Source organism: Aethina tumida, chromosome 3 (genome assembly GCF_024364675.1).
Source record: "Aethina tumida isolate Nest 87 chromosome 3, icAetTumi1.1, whole genome shotgun sequence".
Lineage (NCBI taxonomy): Eukaryota > Metazoa > Arthropoda > Insecta > Coleoptera > Nitidulidae > Aethina > Aethina tumida.
Window position 1 is genome coordinate 25,560,238 of NC_065437.1, and position 12,259 is coordinate 25,572,496.

Below are 12,259 nucleotides of genomic sequence, written 5' to 3' on the forward strand. Positions count from 1 at the left end.
TTCAGACCTCGATAAGACTAGAGGTTACATGAAAATAAACATATTAAATATAAATTATGTGATTAAAAAAAAATATTTTACTTAAAAATAGATTCGTATTTTAATTGGACGAATTCCAAAAATTATAGAATGAATACGTTTATTTAGTCTTGGTCTACGAGAGTATAATTTAGGCGCATTTGTTTATTTTTAGGAAAACCTGTGGAGCACAAATGAAAATACCTATATTTTCATATACAAACTACGTTAACCAACTTACCTTTGACTAGAACCGTTTAAATACACACAACCATCATGGAATCATCCAGTATTTATAAGAAAGAATTGATTTAATGATAAAAAATTAGTGGTGAATAAAAAGCGAAAAATATAAATGCGACGAATTCGTGCTTGCATTGCTACTAGGGGTGGTAACAGTGATTATTAAATTAGCAAAAACCTTTTATTTTTTCTTAAAATCTAATTTATCGTAAAATTTATTTCTGAGAAATTCACATTTTTGTTATTTGCTCTTTATAAAATTTGTTTCAATTATTTTGTCTATTGATTTTGTAGTAAAATTGGTTTGGATAAACAGCTTTTTATTTTAAAACTAATTTTTTCATATATCGATGTAAGTTTTTTTTTTAACAAACAAAATTTGAATGCAAACAAAATTTATTTACGCATTCCATATTTTAAAATGATACTCGATATCTAAATTCAATTTTATTAAGAACATATTCTTTTGACGCTTGAAAATAATTTCCTGGTACGAAGGAGTTTTACACCGCCACTGTATGGAAGCTCCGAAGCACACCCAAGATTACATTCTGCGATGATATGCATTTTAAATGAACACCGACTTTTTCAGCTCACGTGCATGTTTACGCTCTTGGTCATGGAAAATTCGTCCGGTCTAAAATATGAAAAGATCTTTGCAAACACGTTATCCCCAAAAAAACCAATGAACGTTTCAAATATGCGCCCAATGCAAATACATAAAATGATTGATTAACTCGTGTGCAAATGGAAATAAGTGGCGGCAGAGGCGGAAATTATAATTTAATAAACGCAAGGGGCACAAAACTGTTCCACTTGCAGCACTCCGTTTTAGTTGATTTTTACTGATAGGGTAATAATTAATCACTTGCCCAACTGCTTTCCATGGAAATTACTAATGCATAAACAATGAGGTAAATCATCCCCTGCTGCACGATGCTGTAATCAATTACTTACGATAAAAGACTGGAAGTGTTCTTTATAGAATGTACATAAAGGACGTTATACATGAAATCGAAAATGAATCTATTTTCCGTATTTTTTGCAACTTTTTTTAATAAATTAGGTTTAAATTTAGTTTATATAACTTAATGGAATTGAATGAATTCAAATTATTAATAATATATTAATTAATTATTTGTTTTTTGTTATACATCGTATTTTCAATCATTAATTTCTAATTTAAAAATTAATAATCCACGATGTGAAATGTTAAATTAAAATAATAAATACGTTTTATTAAAAAAATGAAAGTTTCATACTGGGGACAAAACAGTAATATGTTACTAGTTATACCAACATTAGAAAGGCTAATTTTATGATAGAGAAATATTAATTGACGTCATGGCGTTGAAAACATGGTATTGATTATTGATTCCTAATATATTCTGATTAATAATCAAAATAATTTAAATTTAGTTTTAAGTAAATAGTATGGTTTTTAATCGCTTATAATTAATCCACATAATGAAATTCAAACAAAATTTAATCAATATAATAAACTATCACGGTTAAATTGATGCTAATAGTTAATTTTAATTAATTAATTTAGCCATCAAACAACATTAATAAATCATAACCATCAGAAACTATATGTTTTGTAATTTGAATTAGTTTTTACGTAAAGATTTAACGATAATAATAAATGTTGGATTATATATGATTGTAAAAGCGAGAATTAACTAAAAATTATTAATTATTTAGGGAGAGTTTTCATGGAAATGGCTAAATAGATGTATATTAATAATTGGATTAGTATTCATCAAGCATTAAACTTTTAGTACTTGCGAGCTTTCGAATATATAGTATAACCTAAATCTATCCACTTTAAATTTATAAATGGTTAATTAGTCGGGATTTGGGTCTAAGCTGGTCAGCGATTAAGTTTGAAAAGCTTTCGGTAATTTACATTATTAATTAGTTAAATTTAAATTAAAAATTTTTAAGAACGTTTATTTAAGATGAAATCATGCTAGAGATGATCAATTATTAATTAGATTCCATCGGGATTAATTTAAGAGAGTTCAACGATGGGTAATTATAGGAACTTTTATGAAAGACTTCCTAAATTACCTTATCTATCTTTGTATTTTGAAGTCTAATAATAGGTTGAACGAAAAAATATTTTTGATATTTAATAATGCTTATAGTAGTGGTCATAATTGTGGCAACTTAATAAAATATATTAACAATTTACCTATAATGTTGATTTTTTCTGTTATTTTTGTGTCCACTTTCCATCTGATGAATCTAACTTTATTCTTTAAGAAATTACATTTTTTTTTTATTTTTCAGTGGACAAAATTATTTTTTTACTTTTTACTTTATAGTCTTTCATTGCTCTTAAATCTTAAATCTAAATCGAATTTAAATCGATTATTTACAAGAGATCTTTTGCTTATTAGAAACTGGCAAAGTGGCAGCTACGAAAAAAAAATTCGAATGAATCGAAAGAAAATCGATAATTGGATAATTCGAATGTCAAAAAGCAATACAAACTTATCGTTAAATTAAAATTAAATTAAAGGTAAGATGGATATGGGAAATGAAACATTTATTTTTGTCTTTGTTCATTTTTTTACATAATAAACGAATTTCAAAAAGGAGATCAAAACTTTCTTCATATCCACAAACATTGACAAAAAAACTGTTGATCATATAGTTTATCAGAAATTATTTTTAAGAAAGTTATTATTATTTTAAAGTTTTATAGTATATAAAATATACTATATATAATAAAAATAAAATGGTAAACACGTTTCATTCGAATCACACGTCAGATCAATCTTTTAACGTCGTCTAATGGGTTTATAAGTACAAAACAATATGCAAATAAGTTCCAAATATAGAGTGAGCTGTCTAACATTCATATTTTCGTTCGCACAGAGTCCGACTTATATTTAAATCATCCAAGTTTGTCGTACAAAACAGATTAGATAAGTTTTGCGCATTGATTTTTGTGCTTGAGTAGTTCTGGCGAAAATAGCTTGGGTGTAATTAGTTTTTATAATTTGGAACGTTGTTCATTAAAAAGGAATATTCGCGGTTCGATTTCATATAATCCAATTAAAACTGATTTGAATGAAACGCGTTGAGAATATAAAAATTATTTCATAATTTGACTTCAGTGTTCAGTCGTTCACATTTTTTTATGTTAAATAATTAAAAAAACTACGAGTTTCTGGAACTGGAGCTTATTTTGCAAATTAAATTAATTTGTTATTTTCGTCTTGTAAAGTAAATAATAAAGAAAGTTTCCGTTTGTATAACCGGGATGAAACATATTTAGTTCCTTGAAACTTCTACATCAAAATTGTAATTGGTTCACCGCAAAATTTCAAAGTGTTGCGAAACTAGTTTTGCCTGATTGTTTTTAGGACGTTTCCAATTTTTCTGTAAGTTATATGCTTTCTAACAAAATCCTTCAGCGTCCGCAATTACGTCAAGATTAATTTCAGCACAATCGAGAATGGAAAAGCTGAAACACTTCAATTAGTCAAGTGGCTTAATTTACAAAATCGATACTTGATAATTGAAAGGTGTTTTAATTTCACCGAATTCAACAATGCCATTTTATTTTGTCTGCTTTTGTACGAAAATCAATGTTTAATTCCTGCATCGCAAAAAGAAACTTTTTCGTTACCCCAAACCACACAATGATATTCCTCCATCGGATTGTGGCTAACCGATTCAAAATACAAAAACAGAACGATTAAATTTTATCTTTTTTTCAACATTTCCCTGCAACTTTGTGGAACAAAACATGTTTCATTTACGCGTTTTTTCATGCCAATTCCAAATACTGGAATGCTTGTGTTTGCATTGGCGAGACGGAAACATAAATTCGAAATATTTGGAATTTCTCTTGTATATACTATACCACGTTACAGCTGATTGTGAAGTCCTGTTTTTATACAACAAGGTTTATGTTACAATAACACATGTGGTTGTGTTGTGATTGCAGTTCTGTGTAGGACCTGAATATAATGCTGTTTTCAATGGTCGTAAATATGAAATTAAGCTTTAGTCATATACTAAGTCCATTCGTCTGTCCGCAAAAAGTTAACCATATTGCCTTATTTTAGAAGTAAACTTATTAAAAATTAAAATTGTAATAATCGAATTGTAATAGAAGAAATAAATATCAATAAGTAATTAAACCAAAGGCAACTAGTAATTTCGCTTCTGCTTCCTATGACAGCTTATACCCTACGTGGCATACTTCTTTTCATAATTTTGATCCAAAGCATCCCATAATTCTTGAAGAAGTTGTCTTAATTATCTGACACTATGAACACGGTGCTGGTGAGCAACCAATTATCTTCCAAGCACATCTCAGTCATGTTCAACGCAATTCAGATCAGACCACAAGGCTGGTAAGGACAGACGCTCAATTGGAGCATTTTCTAAGAGGTTGGGGACAACCCTAGGTTAGTGTTGTCTGGCGTTGTCGTCAAAAAATCTAATAATGATAATGTTCAACAATGTTCTCCTACATTTAACTAATATGAAACTATTTTTGGGCTTATATGACGCTCGGTAGCCAAAATCAGGTCTTATCTGAGAAGTATGCAGTTTCTTATTGGGTCCGCTCGTGCTCCTCTGATAAATAATCCCGGTCAGATGTAACTTTTGGTCGATCTTCTCTAGGCCGATCTCGCATATGTCCAGTCTCTAGAAACCGATGATAGAGTCTGTACACTACGGAGTGGCCAACATTAAATGCAGCGGACACATCAACATGTCTTGAACCAACCTGAAGCATTCCTACAGCACGATGTAGGTCAGCTACTGACAAATGACGTCTCTTTGGTTGTTAATTCTTAAACTGAATATTTAAATATCTACTGAACCCCATGTTTCACCCTCGTTATTTTTTGTCTAAGATTTTATGTTTTCTTTTTAACGTTTCTATTGACAAATAATCAACGTGTACAGGGCCTATAAAAATGTATGATCAAATTTATATTTTGTCGAAAAATGTTACGTGCTTAACATTTTTCGATCAGTTTAGTACAAAGAACTTGTATATAACGCAATATGGTTGTAAAGTCATCAAATCCCAGTAGAATACGAATGAATTACGAGCCAATATCTGCCAATAGATTGTTAATTTCCATTACCGTCTGTTATTGGCAAAGATATCAACTGCGAAATGAATAATTGTGCCCTCAGACTGTGCCTAATGTCTCTCACATGCGTGTATACGGACCCAATAAAACAATGCATGCGTGTCGACCATAATTGGAACGCGACTTCAAACGAAATTGACCCCGTTTTGTGATTTTAAAAAGGGTCACGGCATTTAATCCAACATATTTGTTGATCAAAGCCACCTGTGCCGTATAAATTCCTTTGCCTCGCCGAAAGGAAGCTGCAGGTATTGAAATAAAAATACATATTTGTAACTGAGCCATCAGAAAGTCGTATATTTTGTCAGTTTTATATTTTTAGAACTCTTGAAAAATAGGTTACAATTATTTTAAAACGCCAGAACAGCTCATTTAATTAAATACGTTACAATAAGAATGTGGGTGATGCTCTAGTTTGTAGTATTGGAGGCCATTGCCAAGCAGTTCGGACATTCATAAATAATCGCATTATAGGATTAACAAGTTTATTCGCAGGAACGTTTCCACGAAATTGTTCATTTAAATGTTCCAGTTAAAATTTAATCCAATTAACCGTAACATCTGATGATATTCAATTTTCTTCATTTTTACTTACTGAGGGAATATGATCTAGGAAAGTTTTTCTCGTAAAGTTTTTTCATCCCGATATCGTTGCCCGGTAACCGCAGATTTTATTAGATGAATGCACCATTTGGGACCAATTTCATGTGAGGAAATTTTTTACCAGCCGGTCACACATTAACCTAAAAAGAAACGGACAATTCTCTGGTCTCGCGTTTCGTTTATAATTTTAGGCACCATTTTATTTAAATAAGGGAAACGTGAAAATATAACATTGTAATGGAAATTTTCTTTTACGTCATTTTATTCATTAATAAATATTCACTACAGATTCTCAAGATATTTATTTTAAACAAGCTGTTTATTACACTTCTATAACCAAAAAATTTTTAATTATAAAAATTTCGTGAAAAATTATTGTGAAATAAATTTCTTGTGAAAGCAAAATTGGAAGAAATTTCGGTCCTCTCGAACAATTTAGTTTCGAAGAAAATTTCCCGATGTTACGAAAAACGTAAAAATTTATTAAAATCTCAAAAATTCATTAAAAACGTGAGAAATTACTAAAAACTTAAAGTGACCTAATTCTATACGATCATTTTCCATACGATTAAAATCCGTACAATCATTTTTCATACGATGAAAATCCGTACGATCAAAATCCATATGATCATTTTCCATACGACCAAAATTCATACGATCAAAATCTACACAATCATTTTCCATATGATCAAAATCCATACGATCAAAATCCATCGACCATTTTCCTTATGATCAAAATCCCTACGATCATTTTCCATACGATCAAAATCCATTCGCTAAATTTCCATACAACTAAAATCAGTAGGATTAAAATCCATACTATTAAATTCATACTGATTAAATTACATAGTTTCACTTTAATAACTTTTAAATTTATTTTTATTTATTTAGTAATACTAATTTTCAGAAAAATCATTAAAAAAGTAAAAATAAGTAATTCTAATTCTTCCTGAATTCACAAAAAATTACTAAAAACGTAAGAAATAACTAAAAGACATAATCATTTTATTAAAAGAACAATTCTTTTTAATTTAAATTAATTTTATGATTAACCAGCTGTACCCGCGACTTCGTGTTTTAAGATGCGTAAAATTGAACGGAAATAAAGAACACCCTGTATCAATTTTGGGAGAAGTAATCTTTGGTTAACGCCTATACCAAAAATGAATTTTCAAGTACCAAAAGTGGTACTATTTTACAGACATTTTAGTTAGAGCATCAGTATGCCAAAATTTTTAGAAAAAAATTAATAAGTCAAGAACTATTGGATTTATGTAGAGGACCGGAATCGGAAATAAATTTTGTTCAAAGAAGTAATTGTTAAATTCTTCAAAATTTGACCTTTGACATCTTCTAAACTGTAAGGGTTATGAAAAAATTTTTATATTTTTAGATACCTTGTTTGGAGAGCGTTCAATTTCCTACAAAAAATGTAAATAGAAAATTTCTGTATAATCAAATAATGGTGAGATATGGATTTTGTCATATGAGACTGAAGAAAAAAATGGAAAACTAAGATCAGGAGGCCCTGAAAAAAAGATTACAATTATTACTCATATTGGATTAATTAAATGTATTGCCGACCTTAACAAAAAATTATACATTTACCGTCTGGAGCCACAAAATTTTTCTTGAAAAAAGTTCATCTGCGTGATTGTTTTTCATTTCAACAATGTATTGGATCATGTTGTTGCAAAGAAAAGCTTTGCATACCTAGTCTAGATGTCGCAGTAAAAAGCATCCTGAGTACACTAAAAATTCACTTCCATTTACGTGAGAGTGAAAAGAGAATATACGTTCCGCAAGTGCTTTATTCATAATTAAAAACTTTTCCATTTTTACAGTCAAGAAGAAAGGTGCGTTGTACGGACAGTATTAATTAAAAACTAGTAAATTACAACAAAAGGTTATTGTGAGCTAGTAAAATTGAATTCACAAAATTTTTTACAAATTGACACGCAAATCATCGTCGAGGATTTGTGTGAGAACTTTGAACTTTACGATTCACATGTTTAAATCAGTTCCGTTCCTTTTGCCCCTGTTACTTTAAATCTAATTAACTCGCCCAAATTATACTTGAGCAGCAATAGCGAGGGTAAATACAGTAACAATTGAATAAACACCTAAGTTCTCTGATAAAATTGTATAGAAGATTGCACGCCAGGCACTCGAAGAAACGACTCGTAAAGAAATTTATTTTGTGTTGTAAACACTGTACTAAATAATTTTAATTAAATACGTGAATTACTAAAGTGTATGGTTTTTATTAAATTTGTGTTTACCGAGCAAAATTTTGAACAAAACAAACAAATTTCGGCTAAAAATAAAAACTGTGGCAACATATTAATACAATAATCGAAATATGACAACCTTGGCACGCGAATATTATACTGCAACCAAATTTCACAGAGATAAGTTTAATCGGTCTGTTATAAAAAAATATATATAAATAATATAAGGATAGATGGAGGCGTATGTTTTATTGCAATTATTGCGACTAATTTGCATTGATAACAGTTTTGTTGCGTAATAATATTCGCTTTCGTTTAGTTTAAATTTAAATATGTAATTGTGAAACGTGACTCAAAACATTAACCATAATATTGGCGCAATTGTTTGTCAACTCTTAAATTATTGGCTAAATTGGATCAATCGAATCAATTAATAGGCTTGATCATGGTTTTATTTCAAATAATCTGTATTTTGATAACCATTTATACATTTCACATAAATTGGAGCCCATTATGTTAATACTGTCATTAGTTTATTAATTTCCAAACTCAAGCCGGGAGCAAGGCCTTTTTAAAAATTCAATCTGATCGCAAAATCCATTAGAATACATTATTCACAAACGATTAGGTTCTTTGGCGGAGATGTTTAACCAGTAAATTCGAATTGATTCTGGCTGGAACATGGTTAATTGAATCAGAAGTAAATATGCCGTTGAGTAAACCGGTACTCGACCGTGCCTTGACAAATGTAATTCATTGCGTGTCTTAAATTGGAAGATCTCGTTAAGGGGTTACATTGCAGTGGGTGATAAACATATTAAAGTGGTTTCCTGATCTACGACGCAGCCCATGGGCTGGTTTTATGTATGCGCATATGTTTGGCAACGGCAGGATATTGAAAATGTGTGTCTGGATCCGCTTAGGGCATCATAAATATTATTAGAGTTTAGCTCTATGTGCTGCAGTGATGAATATGTTTACCTGATGGGTTGTAAAAAATGCAAGTGGCTTTAAAGTACAGCTGCACTAGAATTACAAATTTTACATTCTATTTTGAAAAAAAAAAACAATAATAAAATCAGTTTTAAAATTTTAAATGCGAGTTTTCGTCATTTTAGTTCACTGAAAAAAATTAACAACATAATGAAATTAATCTGTACAATTTCTTTAGCTAACGAGATAAATAATTTTATATTACGAGATTATAAATAAGGGGGAAATAAAATGTAAACATGTATTTTAAACTTTGATGTTTAGTACATACACGTATGTTCAATATCATAAAAATCATTTCTGAGGATTCTTCAAATGAAATACTAAATTTTTAGTTGATTAATTAAGAAAAATTAAGAAATAGTGCATGTTAAAGAAAAAGGAGTAGTATTTTTTCGGTTCAAATTGGTTTGTTATTGACAAGAACAAAATTCTGATTTTTTCCTTTCACGATTTTGACAATATATATTTTTTTGATAATGATATTTTCTATGTATTAAAGTTATCGCAGTATCTATTTATTATTAAATCAATAACTCTGAAATTATTCATGTGATTTTAATTAACAAAATATTATTAAATAGAGAATAAAAATTTCTTTTAAATTCCATAAAAAGAAATTTTAGTACTGCACCATTTGGTACAAGTTAGTTTTAACGATATTTTACAGAATTTTCATTTGAGGTCAATGAATTTTTATGACCCCACTGCAGAAAATTTAATTTTAAATATACAAATATGTAAGGTACTCCTTTAACAATTAAAATATTGAAAATTAAATAAGTCATAAAAAGTTGTCAAAGAGGGATTTCCGAATTGTAGCAATCATAGTTCCAAACTGCAGTTTAAACTTGAATATTAATAACTAGTTTATAATCGTCGACAAATATTTAATATGATAGTACTTTTCTTATACATATGTCCAAAAGATTGGAATGTTGAAATATTTCTTTAGTTATTGAGTTTTAAGTTTTTTGTATAGATAAAAATCATTTTATTACGTCTCTTACCAAATTACCATTCCACACTTTTACATATACGGTAGTGACCACAATTATGGCAACTTGGTCTAGTTTATGCCATGGAGATTGGCCAAAATTATAAAAGAAAATACATATTATAAAAGTGTTAATGCTATATTAAATAACACAGATTTAATCATTAAAAATCCCTTCCAAAATAGGAGTGGTTATATTTATGTCCACCTCATTTCAGAAAAATATAAGTAAGATTTTATAAAATAAGAATATAGTAGTTTTTATAATACTGTATAAAACAACAATAGTACTTTAATATTATTTTAATATTTCTCATTAAATAAAAGGGTTATGGCTAGAAATTTAACATTTTAAAAAGATGCTATAATAATGACTCTACCTACGGTGTATATATTTTTTCTAAACATGCATTTAAAATATATTAATGTATAATACTTTATACATTAATATATAATACTTAAAAAGTAAATAAATTAATAAAGACTGTCAAGACCCTAAAAAAGAGGACGGATTAGCAACTGTTCGTTTTTAATTATAAATGTTATAAATGACACAACATAAAAAATGTTGATCTTACTTAATTTGCCAATTACGTTAATTAAAATAACCAAAGAAAGACGTCATTCGATTTTTTACACTGAAATAGCACAAAAATTCGTCCCGAAATGATCAGTAAAAAGTTTTAATTAGAAGTGATGTTAAGTTTTAGAATTGCAACAATCGTTGTTCCAAACCGCACTTTAAACTTGAAAATTGCACAATTTACATAAGAATTAAGCAGTAATGACACCAATAATTTACTTTGTAATCGTCGACAAATTTTTATCGTGATGGCTCAAAGCGCCATTTAAAGTAGAATCGTAGTTTAGAACAATTTAAAAAAAAATCTTTTTATATGCTAAAGTGTAACTGTGTAAGCCTAGAATTAACGGATATTTGCATGATACAATTTATCACTGCCTCTGACATAACTTAAAAAATCAATCATCTGGATAATAGGGCTGTACTGAGTATATATAAAGTGTCAATTCCACTTATCACCACCAGATGCGTTTCAACAAATATTCATAAAAAGTTGTAATTTAGTAAATTAAGTTGAGTTGATTAATTCTGTTGATAAAGGTAGAAAGTATGAATATTCTGTTAGTTAATTTCACCCAAAAAAACTGGTTCCAAATCAGTTATCACGTTTAATCAAATCTGTGTTAATTTTTAGGGGATTTTGTCTTGCCAAAAATTTTATGGATTTTTTTTACTATAAATGTATAGTAAGATGCAAACTCCGATATTTTGTGCGTGTTTAATACTAAATGAATGTAATTTCCAACATTAATAAGCTAAATCGCCTCACCAAAAATAGATTTGTCTTTCCCCCTACATGATTTTACATAATAACAGAAAATCCGTTCATGTTTCAACAATTAGCGTACATTTCATATCCTTTTTCAAACAAAATTGACTTTTATGTCTAGCAAAGAGGATAAAGTGATTACAGGAGGCAATTATTATCTCTGAAATACACGTTCATTCGTACACGTGAAATACTATGAATAGATTCAACAGTTTAAAAGGTTTTTAATTACTGAAATATTGGCAGTAATTTATTAGTCTTCGTTCCAACCCAATTTCAAAATTACAGACATCAATCTGTGTATCTGTTTTTTAACAATACCTAATTTTAACATACCGTAATAAGTACTAAAAAGATAAAATGGGCAATACATTTTACGAGGAGCGACAGCGTTTATAAATACATAAAAAGGGACGTTCATTATTTCATAAATTTAGGTTTTAATTTTATTTAATTAATTGGCGCCCGGTTAATGTTTCCAATTAATGTTAAAATAATTAAGCAACCGACACAAAAAATTGTTGGAGGTTTCGGAACACAATTTTGGTAGTTTTCTTCCTCCAGAGATTAAAATAAATTACGTAAAATTATATTAAAATTAATTTAGTTAATTATTACATTTTATTCAGATTAATTGAACATACACTGTTCTAATAAATTAACGTTTTTAGAAGGTGTTTTTAATTTAAT

General features: G+C 28.9%; 1 protein-coding gene across 2 annotated transcripts in view; it reads left to right on the forward strand.

The window, feature by feature from the left end:
* Window positions 1–12,259, forward strand: part of LOC109594399 (FMRFamide receptor-like) — a 111,308-nt gene that overhangs the window by 12,130 nt on the left and 86,919 nt on the right. The window lies entirely within an intron of this gene.